Genomic DNA, 16,312 nt, shown 5'->3' on the forward strand with positions numbered 1-16,312 from the left:
CAGTCTCACACTTTGCTTATTTTGGTCAGCAGGAAGTTACCAATATTGTTCTCTTATGAATGTGGTTGTCCTACAACCACAACCATAACAGTTGTGTGTCTTTGAGATTTTACTGTGTCTTTGTGAACCTCTGATTTAGTAAGTACCTGGGGTTTCTCACTCATTCACTATCCTCTTAGTTATAGGGAAGTTCTTTCGGACTTACCAATCAACATTTTTGTCTCTTCACAAAATGGCTGGATGCTTCTCTGCACAGCCAAAGTTGTTTTGAAAGTTAGTTTATATTTTTTGTTTTGTTTTGGGGCCACAACCAGTGATGCTGGGGGATTACTCCTGGCTATATGTTTAGAAATTGCTCCTGGTGGGCCGGAGAGATAGCATGGAGGTAAGGCGTTTGCCTCTCATGCAGGAGGTCATCGGTTCGAATCCCGGCGTCCCATATATGGTCCTCCCGTGCCTGCCAGGAGCAATTTCTGAGCCTGGAGCCAGGAATAACCCCTGAGCACTGCCGGGTGTGACCCAAAAACCACAAAAAAAAAAAAAAAAAAAAAAAAAAGAAATTGCTCCTGGTTTGGGGGACCACATGGGATGCCAGGAAATTGAACTGCGGTCCATCCTCGGTTAGTGTGTGCAAGGCAAACACCCGACCTCTGAGCCACCACTCTTGGCTCCTTGAAGGTTCATTTATTAAGAAGATGTCCAATGCCAGTTCACCATTAGCAGGGATTTTCAAATATTCAATCTTCTATAAGATTAATATTTTTTAATGGACGCTCTAGCCATGGTATTACTTTGGTAAACATATAAATAATTAGCTCTTAAACTGTAGGTCACAATATCATAAGAGTGCACATAAGTTTGAATGTGAACATTACAAAAAATTACAAAAAAATTGACAAAAGTGAATGCATAATGCACAGCAACCAAAACTTAATTCAAAATTGGATAGCTAATGACTCTAAGAAGTTCTTGGCAGTGTTCTTGGGTGGAAAGGAATCACAAGTGAGAAGAGTTTAAGAAGCCCTCTCAGACTCAGAAGTCATGATAACTACAACTTCTAAAAAGTGCAGAGCCAGGGCCGGTGAGGTGGCACTAGAGGTAAGGTGTCTACCTTGCAAGCACTAGCCAAGGAAGGACCGCGACCACGGTTCGATCCCCTGGCGTCCCCTTGGTCCCCCCAAGCCAGGGGCAATTTCTGAGCGCTTAGCCAGGAGTAACCCCTGAGCATCAAATGGGTGTGGCCCCAAAAAACAAAAAGAAACAAAACAAAACAAAAAAGTGCAAAGAAGACCAGAATGAACCTAGAGCCTAAATCCTCCAGATAACTTGAGTGAAGCAAATTCTAGGCAAAGGATACATGGAGCAAAGGCCTTATATGCTTGATCTGATATTGGGAATAGTTGATACAAGAAAACTTCCAGGTTAGTCTTCTCTTATTAGACTTTTTGTTATGTATTAAACTAAAGACAAAAACAAATTTTGACTACATTGATTTTTGTTAAGTTAATATGACTTTTTTTGAAGTTAGGGTCATACTTTGCAATACTCAAGACTTAACCCATGTCTCTGACCTCAGGGATCTGTTCTGCAAGTGCTCAGGTCACCATATGTGTTGCCAAGGGATCAAACCTGGGTCACATGCAAGGCATGTGCCCTACCCACTGAACTATCTCTCCAGCCTCCACATCTTTAATAAAAATTAATCTCAGAAATTTATTTCTTAGCAAGAGAGAATGACATTGAAAAATCATTATCTCATTAAGTCTTTGGAGTTTATATATGTATTTTTAATTACTTTATTTGAACACTGTAGTTGCAAGGTTGTTTATAATTTAGTTGAGATTTCTTTTTTACAGTAGCAAAAGTTATTCGAGTTTGAGTTTCAGCCACACAGTGTACAATAACAGGGAAATGTGCATTGGTGAAGGGTTTTAAATATGTTTTTGATGTTGACTCAGTGCTGAAAACGGCTTTTTATGTCAAAGAACAAATTATGTATTGCTTCATTGCACTGAGAGTTAGGTTTATTTCTTTACAGTAATGCTAGTAATTAATAGTAATAAATTCATTGACAAAACAAATCTGACCTTGTCATGACTCTTCATAGAATCCCCATAAACATCTGATTCTCTTGGTATTTTAGTCAATAACTGGACAGAAATGTGAAGTAAATGGACAAAGTAACTCTGTCAGCCAAAAGCTTGATTAATTTCTTTGACAATTAAATATTTTCTCTGAAATGTTAGGTTCTGGTTAATTTTTATGTTAAATATTCAGTTTATTGAATGTCTTGTTATGCTGAAGGACAGTAACATAGTGATGGTGCTCATAGATTTTGACGAAGCTGGCCATATGGGTCTTACAGCAACATAACCCCTGCCCTTAGTGTGCGTGAACACACACACTCACACACACACACACACATACACACACACACACACACACACACACACACACACACACATGGTTCTCTATGCTAAGCAGATTCTGGTTATGCCATTGTGGAGTATGTGATGGAAATTATTTCCATCTGATTCATTATGAAATCAGTGTAGATTTTGGAATTTTCACAATGGTTTAGATTGTTGGTCACATTCTTAAAAGGCCTAATTGGCAGCTTTGGGTGAATTAGATAAAGTCACTTAAAAGTTTTGTCTATTTGACAAGGTCATTTTTTTAACCTTGTGAGGTCTTCAATGGAAGAGGACAATGATCGGACAGTATAGATTTAGATCATCCAGAAATGTTACAACTCAGTCATAGACCCTGGATTATTTTTAGAAAATGCACATAAATAAGGCAATCTTAGGTTATATGAAGAAAATAGTTAATTGCATGAAGTTGTTTCTTTCAAAATTCTAATAACTGAAAAATTACTAAATACTGAAAACAAGTAATATATTTTGTATGGAAGAGAATTTACTTTAAATGATACTTAAAGAAGTCTGAATCCTTTATAAAAGATTCAGTCAACCATAAAAATGTGGTTTTCCTCCCTAAAAATCTATTGTTTGTTTAGCTATAATTGTAAGAAAAGCACAATATTATTGCATTTTTGTTTTGTGCATATTATTTTTTTGTTTTTGTTTTGGGGCCACACCCTGCGGTGCTCAGGGGTTACTCCTGGCTATCTGCTCAGAAATAGCTCCTGGCAGGCACAGGGGACCATATGGGACACCGGGATTCGAACCAACCACCTTTGGTCCTGGATCGGCTGCTTGCAAGGCAAACACCGCTGTGCTGTCTCTCTAGGCCCTTGTGCGTATTATTTTTAGTATGAATAAAAGGGACAACATTATTCATTGTGATCATGGAATTTTATGGCAATAAGTCATCCAGTCACTAAAAAAAATGCATGTTTTGTAAGAAAGAATAGAAGATGGTTAGAGGTAGATGAGACAAATGAAGAGTGGGTTTTTTTTTGGGGGGGGGTCTCACTCAGCTGTGCTCAGGGGTTACTCCTGGCTCCATGCTCAGAAAATGCTCCTGGCAAGCACGGGGGACCATATGGCACGCCGGGATTCAAACCGATGACCTTCTGCATGAAAGGCAAACGCCTTACCTCCATGCTATCTCTCAGGCCCCGAAGAGTGGGTTTTTAATGGAAACTTTATACACAAAGGCAATGAGAGTTTAAACTTTTAAAGTTTTACTTTTCATTACATAATTTATTACTAATCAATAATAAAGCCTGATTGGCTTCATTATGAATGTGACTTATCTGTTATTTCCTTCACATATCTGAATATTGGTTTGCAATTGATGCCTCAACTCATGGTTAAGAATATTGTTAGATCCTAGTTCTAAAATTTACAAAATTTCTGATGAAGCATAACTATTCCAAATAATCTAGTCTCTACAATGGAAGTCTAGTTTCTGGATGAGAGAAATTCCATTTCCTCCAGGAGAAAGGAGATGCTGCAGAAAGAATGCATTTCCTCCTCAGGCTCTGTCCCTGAGAATTTTTACAGATTTCCAGAAGAAAGTTGAAATGCCAGTCTCTGGCAGCTCACTGAAGACTAACAAATACTTTCTTTTCAAGTGGCTTTTATGATTTTGATGGTGGGCTATGCTGGTGTCTGGGACATCCAAAGTTGTTCAGCACAGAACAGGTTTGAGGTAGCTGCACGGATGTATTGGTGCATTGGCAATTACCTGAGCCTGGCATATGTTTGTTATTAGCAATGGCCTGCAGGCTGAGTTTGAATGCCAGCACATGGGATACCAGAGGCATGTAATGCCCCAAAGATCTGATACCAGGAATACTCTGCCTTCAATTAACTCTGATATTAGAAAAACAACTTCTAGAAGACATTGAAAGTTCTGTGAGCAAAAGCAAGCACCTCACAAGGAAATCAGCAGAACAGGAGAATATGATGATGCCACGTTTGTAGAATTACTTGACTCTGACTTGATAGCCTTCAGGAAACTTTCATACACAGGTAATTTTTCTGTTAGGAACCTTTCAATTATGTAAAATAGAAATTCTCAATACCTTCAACTATTTTGGAGGTAAAAAGGTATGTATAAATATATGTATATATAAATTTTGGAGAAATTTTAAGATTTACAACAGCATTAATATAAGAGAAATGAGATTTCTTGTTTTGTAGAATTTAGGGAAGAGGAGAGACCCTCTGTTTGCTCCCTATACCTTATGAGACACAAAGATAGAACTTCCACCATTATCAACATCTTACATTATCAATGGGATACTTGATCTATCAATGGGATAGAATTAATTTGGGGGACCACCTGTTGGATCTCAGGACCTATCCATTGCTCTGTGTTTAGGAGTGACCCTGGGTAGTGAGTGCTTTGCAGTGCTGGGGTTAAAATGGAATTGGCTGAATGTAAGGCAAGTGCCCCCAAATTATCATTTCAGAAAATATAACTGATAAATTCTTATTAATATAACCACCAAATCCACTGTTATGTTAAAGTCCATCCTTGCTATATATGCTGTAAGTTTAGACAAGTATTTGCAGATTGCCACTAAATCCTCTGTGCTTTACCTGTATGTTCCTTCCTCTCCCTGACTGCTGACTATGACTGTGGCCTTTTAATGCCTTCAGTTTTGCTCTTTCACAATATCATGTAATTAGATTCATACAGAAGATATAGAATTTTCACTTTCATGAATACCAAGTAGATACGAAGGAGTGCAATTGCTCAATCATATAGTTAGTTGAGATTTTAGAGTTAGTTTAGTTTAGGGTGTTATTTATTTTTCATTTTATAGAGACTAAGATTTACAGCACTGTTAATGATAGTTTCATGCATATGTTGTTCCTACACAACACCTGCCACCAGATTGCCTGCTTCCCTCCATCAATGTGTCAAGCGTCCCTCCTCTCCCCTTGTGGGAAACCTACCCAACTCAGGCCAGATCAGTCTTGTAGACAAATTCTCAGGTTCTGTTGCCTTTAGACATTTGTTGTTTCTTTACTGTGTTTATTTATATTCCACATATGAGATAGAACATTTTGTGTCTGTCTCCTTCTAACTGACTTCACTTAGCATGACACCCTCTAGTTCCATTCATATAGTGCTAAATTGCATTTCATCTTTACTTATAGCAAGTAGTATTCTGTTGGATATATGTACCACAGTTTCTTTATCTAGTCATCTGTTTTTTGGATGCTTCTGCAGTTTCCAGATCTTGACTATTGTGAATACTAATGCAATGAACATATGGCCAGACATGTCTTTTTTTTTGGTGGGGGCACACCCATTTGACGCTCAGGGGTTACTCCTGGCTATGCGCTCAGAAATCGCACCTGGCGTAGGGGAACCAGGTGGGACACCAGGGATTAAACCACGGTCTGTCCTAGGCTAGCACTTGAAAAGCAGACGCCTTACCTCTAGCACCACCACGCCGGCCCCAAAACATGTCTTTTTGAAATAGGTTTTTGGTTTATTTTGGCACATTGGGTTAGATGCAAAAAAGCAGAATTGCAGGTTGGCATGGGAGCTCAGACCTTAAGTCTTTGACAAGTGCCTACATTGTCTATCTGAGTAGATTGAAACAGTAGATAATCCCACCAACAATGTATGGGGGTTCCTTTCCCCCCACATTCTTGCTAGGACTGATTTTATTTCCTTTTAAGAGTGCTAGTCTCACTTGTGTAAAGTGATACCTCATTGTTTTTATTTGCATTTACCTTATAAGTGATGGAGAATATTTTTTGATATACCTGTTAGCCATAGTATGTCTCCTTTAAGGAAGTATCTTCCTTAGCTTCTCCCTCTTTTATGATGGGTATGTTTGTAGTGTTTATCTTGTCTTGCAGTGGTCCTCAAACTATGGCCCGCAGGCCACATATTGTATTTGTATCTGTTTTGTTTCTTCATTACAAAATAAGATATATGCAGTGTGCATAAGAATTCAGTCATAAATTTTGTTTTTACTATAGTCATACCCTCCAATGGTCTGAGGGACAGTGAACTGGCCCCCTGTTTAAAAAGTTTGAGGACCCCTGTAAAAGCCTATGTAATCCTTCTTGAAGAGTTTCAAGTCTCTGAAGTTCCTGAGCTGGGGTTCATCTGAGAAGCTCTGTTTTGTATTGTTCCTTTAAATATGAATGAAAATATGACCGGGAAAATATTCATAAGGCATTTGTTTCATTGATGTTTTATTTGGTTTGGTTTGGTTTGAACTGTATCCAACCATTGTCTGTGGGCCTGTTGTCTGTGGGATGTTCTTTGACAAATCTATAAATCTGAAGGATGTTCCTTTGTATGTCATTTTCTTTGTTGATCTTGCTGCTTTCATTCACTATTCAATTTCTTGTTTTCAATATTTTCACTGGGCTATGCATTGGAGTCTTTTTGTTCGGGTCCCTTTTAACGATCAGGATTCTTGGCTCTGAGTACAGATTGTAGTTCTGAGAACTTCTCAGTGATCGTGCCTTTGCCTGTTGCTTCTTCATTTGGCTTGTCTTCCTATTCCTCCCAATGAGTCTTTTTTTGTTTACTTGTTTGGGGACTACACCTGGCAGTGCTCGTGGATTAACCCTGACTCTACAGTCAGACAACAATCTGATTGTCCTCAAGGGGATATTCTGTGGTGCTGGAATTGAACCCAAGTCTGCTGCATGCAAGAAAAGTGCCCCGACCACTGCACTATTGACCCATCCCTACCCCAGTAATTCTTACGCTGTTTTATAATTCATCCCAAAGTTTTTTTGGTCTAACATTCAGTTATTTTTGAGACTTTTCCCATCTTCTGCTGTTATCTGTACTTTTTTGCTTCTTGTCTGAAGCTTACTGATGTTGTCCTCTGCTGTTACACTAATGCTGAAACCATCCAGTGAGTGTTTTGTTTCACCAACCAGAGTCTTGAATTGTCATTTTGGGTACAGTATTTTTATTACACTTTCCCTGTTTTCATGTCTGTGCCGCTATTTCTTTGAGCCCAGTGAATATCTTCCCCATTTTCTCTAAATTCATTACCGAAAAGTTGGATAGCACCAATTGAATCTCCTGGGCCAGTATCTTTGTGTAGTGAGCATGGGGACTCTTTTCGGTTCCTTCACCCCTCCTACTGCCAGAGTTTGCCTGCTTAATTACTCAATCACTTGTGCAAAGGTTTTTATGGATGATTAACAGAGTTAAACTCTCCCTTCTGAAATGATTTTTTACAAGATGGGTGCTGGAACTTCTTTCCCAATGCCCCAGTTTCCCTACCATACTACACCCCGTGTCAATGACAATGTTCTTCCTTCCTTCCTTCCTTCCTTCCTTCCTTCCTTCCTTCCTTCCTTCCTTCCTTCCTTCCTTCCTTCCTTCCTTCCTTCCTTCTCTCCCTCCCTTCCTTCCTTCCCTCCCTCCCTCCCTCCTTCCTTCTTTCCTCCTTCCTTTTTCTTCCTTCCTTCCTCCTTCCTTCCCTGCCTCTCTGCCTCCCTGCCTCCCTCCCTCCCTCCTTCCTTCCTTCCCTCCCTCCTTCCTTCCCTTCCTCTCTGCCTCCCTGCCTTCTTCCTTCCTTCCTCCTTCCTTCCTTCCTTCCCTCCTTCCTTCCTTTTTCCTTCCTTCCCTGCCTCTCTGCCTCCCTGCCTCTCTACCTCCCTGCCTCTTTGCCTTCCTCCTTCCTTCCCTCCTTCCCTCCTTCCTTCCTTCCTTCCTTCCTTCCTTCCTTCCTTCCTTCCTCCTTCCTTCCTTCTTCCTTCCTTCCCTCCTTCCTTTCTCCTTCCTTCTTTCCCTCCTTCCTTCCTCCTTCCTTCCCTCCTTCTTTACTTCCTCCTTCCTTCCCTGCCTCTCTACCTCCCTGCCTTCTTCCTTCCTTCCCTCCATCCTTCCTTCCTCCTTCCCTGCCTTTCTGCCTGCCTCCCTGCCTCCTTCCCTCCTTCCCTCCTTCCCTTCTTCCTTCCTTCCATCCTTCCTTCCTTCCTTCCCTGCCTCTCTGCCTCCCTGCCTCTCTACCTTCCTCCTTCCTTCCTTCCTTCCCTCCTTCCTTCCTTCCCTCCTTCCTTCTTTTAGTATTCTGTTGTGTAGTTATACTGCAGCTTCTTTATTTGTTCATCTTTTGGGGGTTGTTTCCAGATTTGGACTATCATGAATAATGCTGCAGGCAAACAAGAACTGAAGAAATTTTCTGCACTGAAATGAACTCTATAAAATGTTGTCCTTCCAGGAAAGACATATCTCATGATATAGACACACATGCTATGCATAAAGGAGTCCAAGATTAAATCTCCTATAATGGATAAACTCCCTCAACTATCCAAAGGAGAAACCACAGAACATTATTTAATGAGTAACCTCTAAATGTTGCCAATAATGGCCAAAAGTAAATGGCAAAAGAAAAAGAAAAAAGAAATTGCTATCCTTCTAGAAGTCTATATTTCAGAAACTTCTTTAGCTTCTTCAACCCTGTATTCTGTTATTTTGAGAAAACAAACGTGTTTTTTCAATCAATTAATGCCATTTGGTTGTATGGTAGAGACTGGATGTTAACAATCTATTTAAATATCAGGATGATAATTTTTGTGATAAATAGTTTTTATAAAAAGTAGTTTTGGTGATAAATATTTCTGTATCATGTAAGCTCAGAGAAATATTTTTTGACTTGGGCTGCAGCAAAAGCACAACGGGTAAGGTGTTTGCTTTGCATGCAGCTGACCCGGGTTCAATCTCTGGCATCCATATGGTCTCTGATATTTCTGAGCACAGAGCCAGGAGTGATCCCTGAGCACCACCAGGTGTGACCCAAGAACAAACAAAAAATATTTTCTACATAAAGAAATGGGTATGTATATGTAAACATGATAGGTTTACAAACATATCGTGATAAGTCAACTATGCTAGAATATATAATAAAAATTTAAATAACATAGCCCTGTTAGATGAGAAAAACTATTATCATCATATACTGATCTTTAACTTTTGTACCTTTTGAGTCAATTACTAGATTACTTTGTACTTTTGTAAATTACATTAGTTTTTAAGTCAAGCATTGTAGGTGCCAGAATGGTAGAGCATTTGCCTTACATGCAGCTGACCCAGGACAGGTTTGATCCCCTGGTGTCCCATATGGTCCCCTGAGCCAGGAACGATTTCTGAGCGCATAGCCCGTAGTAACCCATGAGCATCACCAGGTTTGGCCCCAAAACAAAACAAAACAAACAGACAAAAAAAAAAAAGAATTATGTATTAGTGGTGGCCATTTTAATTCTATCCCAGTGCCTCTTTTGTTTTACTTAAATTACTGCATTGAATATTATTTTATACTTGCTAATGATTTTTTCATAGTTTCTTCATATCAGTTTGAGGATCATTAGTTCTTAATGTGCTAAATTTGCATCCTAAATGGATATTTTCTTACTCTGTTGGCTTTTATTCGTGTGAATGTACAATTATTGTATCAGAGATGAACTACATGGATAGATATTTCACAATGCTATGAAACTCACTTTGTCTCGATTTATATAGAGATAGGTTTTTGTTGTTGTTGTTGTTTGGTTGGTTTTTGGTTTTTGGGCCACACCTGGTGACGCTCAGGGATTACTCCTGGCTCTGCATTCAGAAATCACTCTTGGCTCCGGGGATCATATTGGATGCTGAGGATCAAACCTCGGTCCATCCTAGGTCAGCTGCATGCATGGCAAATGTCCTACCGCTGTGCCACCTCTCTGGCCCCTAGACATGGTTTTGACATTTATATAGAGATGGATTTATTCTTTCCTATAATTGTCGTCCTGACTTCTTTCTTAAATTTCTTTTCTTTTTAATTTTTATTGAGACCAATGTGAATGATAAGTCCTTCACAGTTGTACATAGTGACAGTGAATTAGGACCATTCCTACCACAAGTATTGATCTCCCTCCACCATAGTTTTCAGCAGGCATCTCATCCCTCTACCCTAATTCCCCTGGTCTGCCAGTGTAACAGGTTCCTTTTGTGCATAGCTTGTTTTAGTTTGTGTCTCTTGATTCTATTGTCACTGACTTTAGTTTCAGTATTTAGGTTTGACTATTGTTTTTTCCTTTCCACTCAATGCTCCTAAGACTGCTTGGCCCTGGGGCCCATTTACCTTTTTTTCTCAATTTATTGGAAGACACAGAAATAGGAGGCAGAACAAGATGATTCATGTTTTATTTTTCTGTAAAATAAATAATAAAGGCATAAGCCCTTACCTAGAAGCTATAAATATAAATAAAATTAAAATGATAAATAAAGAAAAATAAATAAAGTGGGGGCAGATGTGGCAAAATCTTTTTGTTTGGTTAGTTTTCTGTGCAGTAAATGTTGGGGAAATTGGAAAGGAAATTTATCCTTGTGATTTTAAATCTATTACTTATATTTTTATATTTATATAAAATTAGTTTAAAATGTTAAAAAAAAGTAAAACACTTTAAGTGGTCAAGATGGTTGTTAAGGAGCTAGTGCAATGGGTGAGATGTTTGCTTTGTGGGAAGCTGAACTTTATATTTAATCCCTGCTACGCCAAAGCATTCTTCAAGTTTCTCCAGGACTGAGCTAGAAGTAAGCCTGACCACAGACGGGTCTTGCTCTACCTTCAACCCCCACAAATATTAAGACAGAAAAATTTATATGCAACATCTAAAAAAAAAAGAAAGGAAAATACATTTTCCCTTTACCGCAAAAATTACACATTCGAAAAGGGGCCATAAATTAAGCAAAAATATGCCAATTATTTGTAGTCCTCTGGTTCATAGCAATATTTCAAGTAATTTAACTCCATAACAATAATAAGTTGGTTAAATAATTATGATTGATTCATTAAAAATAATAATAGCCAACCATATGGAGATCTCTGTGGAATGCAGACTAATCAAATAAAGACTCTTCTGGTCTCAAGCCTTCTCCAGACTCACTCAGCCCTTTGTCTCACTGAACGTTTAGCAAGTCGTACGAATAAACCATGCCAACTTGGAAGCATCCTTTTTTTCAGTTTCACCTTCCTAAATTTACTACTTTTAAATCTTATTATAAGCACATCTTGGCATGATTGTCCTGGCATGAGATGCTAGGCAATCCTTTTAAAAAGCGGCATCACTGGTACAGAAAGAGATATATACACATTACCAGGAACAAAAGAGTGGGAAATTATCACAGGACACACGGTGACAAATTTTGTGAGCTTGCATATGTGACATGGTGTGTGTCTTTGCAGCTGAGTCTGGAAGAATGAATTGAAGTTTGCTAGAGACAAGGATAAGAGGCCACCAATAGAGGAAATATCGTGTTGTAATTTTATAATGTGTGAAGTCTATATAATTGGAGAGATGAAGTCAGCACTGAGAGTGCTGGGTGACTGCTTCAGACGTTGTGTTTCTTACAGGACATCTGATTTCTGACTATTTGCTAAGTGTTGCAGGTGACTAACTTGGATATAGTGGGGAGTGAAAAATGTAAGCTCTAGAAAAGAGTACTTGGTTTGGGTGAGAGCTACTATAGTTGCTTCCATGAGCACCTATCCAACATGGACACCTGACTCTCACCAGCTTACAAGGCAGCTGTCAAACTGTGTTTGGGAATATATTAACTTATGTTTCCTCTTATTTATACATTTTTCTATAAAGTAAAATAGGGGAGATGTGGGATTGTGGTATTTGTCTGTTTCTACCTCAATCAGCATACTCATTGGATGGAATTATCCTTTATTATTAATTTTTATTGTGACCAATGTGAATTACAAGTCTTTCACATTTATGTTTAAGGTGCATAGTGACAGCGAATTAAGGCCATTCCCACCACCAGTGTTGTCCTCCTTCCACCCCTGTTCCTAGCATGTATCTCGTACCTACACCCTTTCATCCCTGGACTGCTAATGTAACAGGTTCCCTTTGTGTATAGCTTGTCGTAGATTAGGTATTGATTCTGTTGTCATTGACTTTGGGTTTGGTGTTTAGGTATCATCAATTTTTATTTCCACTCAATGTTTATTCTACTGTTTGCTCCTGGTACCATCTACTTTTTCCCCCTCAGTTTATGAGGCAGAACATGAATGTAGCATCTTGGATTGGTGTTGAAAGCAGATGGCTCCACCTTCAGGTGTGATGTGTTCCCTCAGATTAAAAGATTGGATGGAAAGAAAGTGAACCTTTAGGTTTTCCAAATCTCCTGGGAGCCTTCGGCTTGAAGCTGTGGCCTGTTAGGAGTAAAGGGTAATGTGGGGAGTACTTCCTTTCCAACCAAGAGTTAAATCTGAGGGAAAACATCATACCTGGAAGTTGGGACCATCTGGCTTCAACACCAATCCAAGATGCTACATTCCAAGGTAATTCCATCCAATGAGTAACAAGCTGTATACTGATTGAGGTAGGAACAGACCCATCCCATAACCCCACACTCATTTTCTGCAAGAGTCATTGTCATCCTATAAAAAACGAAGATCAACTGAGTCGTCCAGGCAGTGTCATTGGCCATGAAACAACTTACATTGGGAAGGAGATCTACCAGATGGGCTGAAGAAGAGGGAAGGAGTCTGGAGTCTAGCTTTATGATCAGCAGAAGTGGAGAGCTTTAACAGCTTAGACGTTATAGTATTTTTTCAGGAAACGTGTGCATCTTCATGGGATAGAACAATGAGCAAACACAATTAGAAGACAAAAAGAACATGCATCTAATAAAAAATATACCAAGAAAGCATCATCTGTGTTGCATAGTTTAGTATGGTTATGAAGACCAAGGAGACAAGTAGTTGACTGGAACTTTATAACTAGGGATCTGGGTTTTTGAGGAACACAAAAATGTGTTCGTAAGATTCTGCAATGGCCCAATCAGAATCAGTAGATTGCACCGTGGCAGATTTTTGCAGGATAAATTTTCAAACCCTCCAAACTACAAGCCTCAGGCAAGACAGTTTTAGCTTTTTCTAAAGCTAAAGTCCTTTTTCTAAGTGTTTAGAGATCATTGGAGGGAGGAGAGAAGGGTCAAAGTTGCAAAATATCTTTGACATTCCAGTCTTTTGTCAGTGCCTAGCTCCCAAGACAGGAACTATCCAACTATAACTCTATTAATTGTGGGTCCTATGAACCTCAAGTGGCAAAGCTAGAGTGACACTGCTCCAGATTCATCACCCTTTGCAGAGGAACTCACGTTTTGAGGTTCAGGGGCAACTACAGCTTGACTTAGGTTGATATAACAAAGTCTCGGGACTTTATAAAAAAAATATTCACTTTTAGACCTGCAATCCTCATTTAAAACCTTGACCAGGTATTGGGGAGTGCTAAGTGTTCAGAGTAACAGAAAAATAATATAGATAGTAGTAATTTCTAGATGGACAATTTGTAATGTTAATCTTAAAATTGCTCCAATGCAACTGGCTGAAAATATCTGGAACTTCAAATTGAACTGAATGGGCACTGTCATACTTACATTTCAAAGTAGACCTAGCAAGTTCAACAGTTTAACTGTTTCTAATTCTACCTGTGATGAAAAATTAGTTCAGGTATAACATATAGTGCTTACAATGGCACATCGTTTTATCCAGAATAATATAAAAGAAAGATACTAACTACTTCCTCCACTAGAGAATCCTGTTAGGAGGTTAGAGTCCTGACTCTAATCGGTCATCTGAATTGTTTATTATTACATTATTAATTAATTATTACATTATCATTTATTACATACCTGTATTACAGACAAAATGTTTTATAGAGGAGTGTTTGGAGAAAAATACATGGTAGTTTGGGTGTAGGTTAAAGGTATAGAAGATAGATTGGGCAGTGGGGCTCAGATTTGGAACTATAGAGAAGTTTATTAGGCACACTACCTATAAAAAGTTATAACATAAACTTTCTGCGGGATAGTGATACATCCACTGATGAATTTCTAGCACATGCTAATGACTTGGAAGTTTCTGGCAGTTGATTTTACAACTAACAGTTGGGAATTATTTTCCATGTGTAGAAACAAATTTTGATCCTGTTGATCTTATCAAGATTTTTAAACTCCTTCAGCAATTGGCAACAAAGAACAAAATGCTTAAATTACACATATAAGAAAATTATATATAAGAAAATGAGTAAGTGTTTTTATCCAGGAGAGAGGGGTGACCACACAGACAATTTGGAAATTGTCCACACTGAAGAAAGAGTTGGAAATGCAGCTTTAGAGAAGGAATAGAAGAAAAAAGGAGGAGGGGCCGAAGAGATAGCATGGAGATAAGGCGTTCTTTAGATTTCCCTTGAGTTTCTCTCCTTATTTTCAAATATCTGCCTTGTCTTATCAAGTAGTGGGTGGACTGGCCTGATACTGTTCATCTACCCACATCCCTATGTTTGCTGAACAGTCAGCAGGAGGATTGCTGGCAAGCATGTCTGTGGCTTGCCAATACAAGTGATTGGCAACTTTTTCACCTACACCTGTATCGGCCTATAAAAGAACTTCTTCCATCATTACTTGAGAAAAATTAAAAGATTACTATCTTTTTATAGATAGCCATCCATGCACATCTTTCTAGCTAATATACAGTTTTAACGGTAAAATAAAAATTTGCCCTTTCACTAATGCTTGCTGAAGTGGTATAAGATTCTCTGTTGCACATTGGAATGTGAAGGGGAAATCAAAATTGCGAACTTCATCTTAAAATCTCTTTTAAAAAGTAAAAGAAAATAATAAGTGTTCTGCTTTAGGGCATTTTGTTCTAAATGAAGTAGAAAGAAAGTGCTTAAGCAGCAACTTTTGTTTCTTCTCATAACTTTCCATGAAGCATGCCCAGAGTTTTTCTTTCTGGAACTTACCAAAGATGGTGATGATAGAAATTACTTTTCCTGGCATCCTGCCTGCTCACACCTGTGAAAAGGGCTTTAATTTTACCAGATGGAATATAAACAGCCACGAGTTGTTGAGTTGACCCGAGGCATCAGAGTTTCGTTGGAGTCTTTTTAGCCTACTTAAGAACCTAATACGAAAGCAAAACTCGCAAACTTTTGATGAAAACCGAAATGCTAGTGTTTGCAGTGCACCTAACATGACAGTTTAGTAATCTAACAGTTGTACATTTCATTTGTGATGGGATTAAGGGGCCCTAAAGCATTGCTTGTGTCCCAAAGTCTATAAGATTTAAATGTGTTGTTATATCTTATTCACCATCCTCAAATCTCTTTATTTTTAAAAAGTCTTAAATGTTATTGGATGAAAATTTATCTGTCTTAGCTAACGAGAGAAGCTAATGTATTAGTTGTATTTTAATATGGAAACATGCACTGAAAAGCTATACACCTTTTAAAAATCATTGCCATTATGCTCTATTACATTTTCTATTTTGTTTTTTGTTTCGTTTTGTTTCATTGTTGGTGTCTTTATCTAAAGGCCACAGTAGTTTCAGGCACCACAATAATGCCCTAGTATTTATTTATTTATTTATTTATTTATTATGATATCTTTATTTAAGCACCATAATTACAAACGCCCCCCTTCACCAGTGCAACCTTTCCACCACCAACACCCCCAATTTAGTCCTCCCTTCTCTCACTCTCTACAATTGTCATAATTGTCAGTGTAGTTATTTCTTTAACTGCACTCACCACTCTTTGTGGTAAGCTTCATACCGTGGACCAGTTCTTCCAGCCCTCATCTCTGTTGTCTCTGGGTATTTTTACAATACTCTTTTTTATATTTTCAATCCCACACATGAGTGAAACTATTCTGTCTATATCCATTTTCTCATGCCTCCAAATTCTTTCAGTATCCGGGTGCTGTTATTCAACATAGAGCAAATTATACTTCTAGAACCCCACGCCCACTGACTGTAAATCTCTGCCGATATTCAACACTCTTAGTGGTTCTGGAAGGCGAGAGAAGCAGAGAAAGAACCTTCTTTTTTACCTTTAGCAGTTATGGC

The 16,312-nt window shown here is 38.6% G+C and overlaps 1 protein-coding gene across 1 annotated transcript in view; it reads left to right on the forward strand.

Moving 5' to 3' along the window:
- Nucleotides 1-16,312, forward strand: part of COBL (cordon-bleu WH2 repeat protein) — a 233,037-nt gene that overhangs the window by 152,175 nt on the left and 64,550 nt on the right. The gene's annotated exons all lie outside the window — the stretch shown is intronic.

The sequence above is a fragment of the Suncus etruscus genome, chromosome 7, assembly GCF_024139225.1.
Source record: "Suncus etruscus isolate mSunEtr1 chromosome 7, mSunEtr1.pri.cur, whole genome shotgun sequence".
NCBI lineage: Eukaryota > Metazoa > Chordata > Mammalia > Eulipotyphla > Soricidae > Suncus > Suncus etruscus.